We start from the raw sequence: 6000 nt of genomic DNA, 5'->3' as shown, positions 1-6000 counted from the left end.
CCACGTGAAAAGAGAGCTCACTCTTGAATATACAGGTTGAATATTTTAATTTGTACCATGTTCTGGAATATACAACTGGAAGACGGCTTACGGAGTTTGTCAATATCATTTGGTGGTTATTTATCAGGTTGGGGTATGCCGATTATATTTTCTTTTGGAATATGATTATTTCCTGTTAGCTTGTTGTTTCATGAACTTGTATTTAAATGACGAGATGTCAAGTGCTAGGTGAATTGAATTCGCAAGGGTTTAACCAATTCTTAGTAGACCGTGCTATGGTTCCAGTAGATGAAGACTTATTTATTGTGTGCCAGCTATGTCTTGAATTTATTTTATGCAATTAGTAGTATCAAGAAGCACGATATTTGTTTTGTTGTGTTTGCCTAATTCTTAACGGTGAAGAAATAATGATGCATTTTGTATTCATCCTGTTCACTTAGTATGTGGGCATTTGCACTAACCTAGTTGGACCTAAATAGGACAGAAATGGCATAATTTGACCAAGGAAATGGCAGGTGATATCACATTTTAGTAGAAAATAAGAGTTGTCTACAGCATCTGTTTTTTTGTAAATAGATATACATGAGTAGTGGTTGTAGTCTTAGGGCTCCAAATAGTATTGAACAAATGTTCTCCGTTCAGCTGTATATGAATTCTCCCCTCTCAGTTTCTCAAATATGTTTCCGCACTCTGTCTGTATGCTATGTTTGTACGCATATGCCTGTCTGTCTGTCATGTGTCTTTGTGTTGGTATAGTCTGAAATTTAGGTTGTGAGATCTATGCTTTCCTGTTTTAAGTGGTATACTCTTGAACTCGTGATGGCTTTTTTGTAATCATTCCCTTACCCTCTGTTGTTTACATGTCTTTGCATTTATGTTGCTTACATCTAGATTCTTATGACTTTGCAGTTGAATGGAGGAATTTTTGTGCTGCTTTAGGTGTCAAGAATGGAAGTGATTAAACTTACCAAGAGTGCAGATTTGGGGTTTTTAAGTGCACTCTCTTTGCCCTTGTGTGTGAAGAATCCGTTGAGGTGCTGTATAACATTATTCTCCTTATGTTTATGTAATTTTGATGACCAACGTTGTATTAGTGAAGTATTTTGATTGAAAAATTAAAATTACAAAGCAAAAACATTCAATAGTGGTTATTCAGACTCGCTTGAATAATGGAAATTAGGCTAAGGCCCCAAAAAAACAAAAAACAAAATTATTGTCAGGCCTAAAACATTTTTATTTTTGGGCCACAGTGACACCCATAATTATCCGAAATTATGAAAACTGTCCGCATAACTTGTTATGCATCCTTATTTTTTAAGGTATAATTGACAAGCAAACTAGAATATGACATATCTAAAAATCCGCATCTTAGAATTTAACAAATTTTATCTCGTTGGGGAACATTTAAAGAGATCTACACAACGAGTACAAACAACAGTATCAAATTTTTGTTTTTGAGGAAAAAATTGGAGGTGACCATAATTTTAGGCAACAATTGCAAAAACTGACTACAGCTTCGTTATGCAGCCTCCAAAAAACATGCGTAACACAATATGCATACTCCACAAAAGATGCATAACACGTTATGCAACTATATTTTTTGTTCATGCATCTATTGTTTTGGTTATGCAGTCAATAAAACATGGTAGATGCTTGTTCCAACAAATTAACAGACGCATAACGAATTATGCAACCATTTTCTCGACTGCATACCAAGTTATGCATCTAGAATAAGTTATGTAGCCCTTGTTTTGGCTGATTTTAGTGCGTATAGAAAAAACTGATGCATTATGCAACCATATTTACAAATGCATATTAGGTTATGTATCCATTTTCTCGACGCATAAAAAATTATGCAACAGTTTTCAATTTCACGACTAATAAAGAAGATGTCGGATAATGTGTTATTCATCTATTTTCTCGACTGAATAACAAGTTATGCAACTCATCAGATGTTGATGCATTCACTTGCTCGAGCCGAACCCTAGCATTCTATCTCTTTGGGTGGCATTAGACAAGGGTTTGACCAAATATGGGAAGATGCTCAGGCCGTGTTTCACTATAAATTGAAAATCCAAATTCCCGTGCTCTATGGATTTATTTTTTAAATTGATACTGAGAATATCCATACAATTGCTGGAACTGAAAGCATTATAATGATCTATTACATTATTTTCTAAATATCAGTATCATAAAATCAGCATCCGTAGAATTAGAATGGTGAGCAATTGGGTTGGGATATATTGAGATCTTTAACATTTTTTAAGTAATCAGAGTTTTTATGAACAAGTACAAAGAAGCTGAAAAATTCATTACAATTATTTTCAAGTTCAAGATCTCATAGAACCTAAAACAGTTTCAATATAAGAGGAAAAATCATTATGACGGATTGCTGCAAACAAAAATACAAACATATTAGAGATGATATTTTTCTGAAATTCATACAATCAGTAAATTAGTACAGTAATAAAAATTGAACCTGTTCAGAAACATTGATTTCCGCGTGCAAATTTTCTTATACACACGCTGAGCAACATAAAAAATGAGTCATTTGGTTGGAAATGCTGTTTCATCCATGAAGTTTCTACGTAAGCGTTTTTATTTTATTGTGTTTTATATAAATAATGACGACGTAAATTCGTGTCTTGTATCGGTAATAAAAGGATGATGTAAATTCGTGTCTTGCATCGGTAATAAAAGAAAAATGCGTAACAAAATTGAATTAGAATCGTGGTGCCAAGATTTCAAAACCAGATAGGGTTTGAATTCTTATTGAGATGAAACATTTTCTTGTTTCGGTACAAATCTATACATAACATAGTCGAAAACAAAACTCGAGAACAAGGTATATGATCGCGTAATACGAGTTAAAGCACAAGCAACTCAAAGATCCAAAAATCAAAGAAATTGTGAGAAGCATACATAGCAACGGAATCGTCAATTTTGAAGACTTTAGAAGCAGATCATTTTTGGTAGTCAGGCATGTTAACAGTAGTGCATCCATTGTTATGTCCAACATTGTAAGCTTCAGCCATTGAAGCAACACACAAAATAGCCAAAGCCATGAAAAACATAATCTCTCAAGGGTAGAATACCCATGACTACTACTGTTACGTGATCCTTTCACAAAACTTATTGGCTGGAGATCTTCTCTTTTAAGCAAACATTATTTCCAACCCTTTCTGAAAAGAGTTTTTCTTTCTTTTTCTTGTTCCTTCTCTTTATAAGCTCTGTGTTTTTTCCTGAGTCCGCTCATACCGAATATCCAAATCAGTACTACATAAACCATTTTCTAGGTCCTTCTCTTTTCGTATTACCCGAGTCTTAAGCAACAACCACAAAAAAAAAAACATATACTCCGAGTATTTATTAGTGATTTTCCTTGTAATTGCTTCCACATCTTTCCTAGAAACAAGAAATAAACAAATGTTAAGTGGTTGATCTTCCAACAATTTTGATCCATCTACTCATATTACCATTGAGAAGAATTAACGACAAATGTAGATAAAGGATTCTAAGAAACAAATATAGAAATTAACGTCAATATCCACAGCAACAACAACAAATTAAACTCACCCTTTATTTTAAAAGTGAAATTAATGTAGGACATAGACGACGAATTCATGAAGCAGAATCCATTAAGATAACTAGATAAGAAGTTGAGAAGACGGAGAAGAAGAAGACGTGAATAAATACTCTCTTGGTCATGGGCCGGGGATTTATAGCTAGAAGTTGGTATCTTTCTGGCATTGCAGGCAGTTCAACCGATCAACATAGTTGAGGTAAATCGTAACTAATTAGACTAGTTACGTCATGCATGAGAAGCTACAATCTATCTCAACAACTAACGAAAGCGATATACTACTTATCTTGATCACTAAAACTACAATAAACATATATATGTCCAGCATACGTTATTCATATGGTGAAGTCACCGAACTGATGTATGATTTAAACCCATTATATAAGTCCAAATCTATCCTACTAGATGCTTACGCGGCCTTCATGTCTCGACTCGACACATGCAGATGGGCCATGATTGTCACGGGTATATCTTAGGACATTTTATTTTCTTTCCTGATCGACATTATTGATCACTCCGTATTTTCTTTTCTATTGAGGCTAGTCTAACACTCATTTTGGTTGAAGCTCTAGTTCAGTTGATATTTCAGATAAAGCTGATAATTCAAACCGATAAATGTATCAGTATCACTCATGGACGTGGATAAGATATTTCTATTTCGCAGCACCTTAGGATGGCATAGCTTTACAGTTAATGGCGAGGAGGTTTAATCGAGGAAAGGCTTACGGTGTATACCTAGGCATTAAACGAAAAATTAAACCCACAAAATTAAACAAATTAAGGAAGAAGACATGTTCTAAACAACGCGTTATGTGAAATATGAATGAGTAGGATGTGAATCGGAACTATACAAAAGTAATTTTGATCTTGTGACATTGTAGAAAAGATATGGGCATGCACGTCAGAGAATGTACTACGGCAATTTCACCCACCAAACACTGCTTTTGAGGGTACTGTCTAACAACTACGAATCATGGATATCTAGCTAGGACCACTTGAGATGTCAGAGAGATATTTTTCTACTCGCATCAAACATCCAAATTCTACCTTGTCCGGTTGTCATGGCTCACCAAACAGAGCTTCAAAAACTATCACATGAACTTTACGGATTCGAATATGGATAATGCCCTATTCGCATCAGTATGAAATGAATCCTTTTAGACCCATAGCTATGAATAAACTAGAAGAACGCTATTATAACAACAAATGAGATGGTTGGATTTAAGAGTTGTTTGAACACGTTTAACTTTACTCCTCTACTTGAAATTAAAATATCATCTAATTGTTTTTCTGCTTGAGAACAAGCCACTGTTTTCAACTCTTCAAATTGAATTCAAGAAAAGCATATGCTTACAGCGATATATATCTGGGTTGGAAACTCAGTACTCCGTTCTCCAATTCATACCTTTTGGTGTTTCCTACTCTGTTGACTCCAAATCTGATTACCTTGAATCGATCCTCTGTTGCTCTGTGCTGATGGTGTCTCTTCATTATCTGATCACCTAAACACTTCAAACCAATTGATCAGACTGCCAATTCCATACCCCAGTAGAGATCTCCAAAATTCATCACAAGTGAGTTCAATTAACATTCAAAAGTGTATATCTCTCTCCATTTTCGGTCTCCGACTTTTCTCTCATTCTGCCAATTCTAGGGTTTTTTATTTTACACACGACACTAGGTATTAATTTACCACATTGTCCTACAAATTTTACCTTCCAATGCTTCCACTGGGTTTTAGAATGGGCCTTGGAGAGTTGCAGTACACCCTCCAACATGGCTAATTGCTTATGATAAACATGAATGCAAATTGCTAGAAAAATTGAGGATCCAAATTCTAGTCCTTCCATGATACCAAGAGGGTCTTAGATTTCCTCATTTTGCACCAATCTATAATGTAGTAGGTCACGTAATTTTGGCGAACTACCCACTTTCCATTTTTGATGGAACAGAGGAAGTATATTCAGATTATATTCATATTACATGGTATACAAGAGGGGCCGGGTAACTCATTCCAAAAGTTGATGCCAGCTTCGGCCAGAATAAATAGCTTATCAAGCCCCAATGCATGCCAACAAAATGAAACTACATGTTACATGATACAATATGAGATACGCATTAGAGGTGACAATAGAAATCAGCTCCAAGGCAATATGTATAGATTGAATTCGTTTTTTATAGATGGTTGTGAAATGGTTTTTTTCTGTTGTAGTGGGTGTATGATGAGGTAAAGCTCAGTTGCCAGTGAGCTATTGGTCACTATCAAAACCCATGTCCTGCATCTGCACATGCTTAAAAAATGGGAAAAAAGGATTTAGTCCAAAAACACGTGAAAATCTATGGATTAGTCCATCCCTAGTTAACTAGGTACAATTTAGTGCAAAAGTTATTTAAAATATGAAAAATACACATATAAC

The 6000-nt window shown here is 34.9% G+C and overlaps 1 long non-coding RNA gene across 1 annotated transcript; it reads right to left on the bottom strand.

Annotated features, from left to right (window-relative positions):
* Positions 1 to 2694: 2694 nt before the first annotated feature.
* On the bottom strand, positions 2695 to 3795 carry LOC113328423. Its single transcript, XR_003349395.1, has 2 exons — positions 3577 to 3795; positions 2695 to 3405 (listed from the first exon to the last, which is right to left on the bottom strand). It is a non-coding gene; the product is annotated as an uncharacterized LOC113328423 (long non-coding RNA).
* Positions 3796 to 6000: the final 2205 nt, after the last annotated feature.

Source organism: Papaver somniferum, unplaced genomic scaffold (genome assembly GCF_003573695.1).
Source record: "Papaver somniferum cultivar HN1 unplaced genomic scaffold, ASM357369v1 unplaced-scaffold_107, whole genome shotgun sequence".
Taxonomy (NCBI): domain Eukaryota; kingdom Viridiplantae; phylum Streptophyta; class Magnoliopsida; order Ranunculales; family Papaveraceae; genus Papaver; species Papaver somniferum.
Note: the sequence above shows the minus strand (reverse complement) of the source record. Positions and strands in the feature narration are given on the sequence as shown.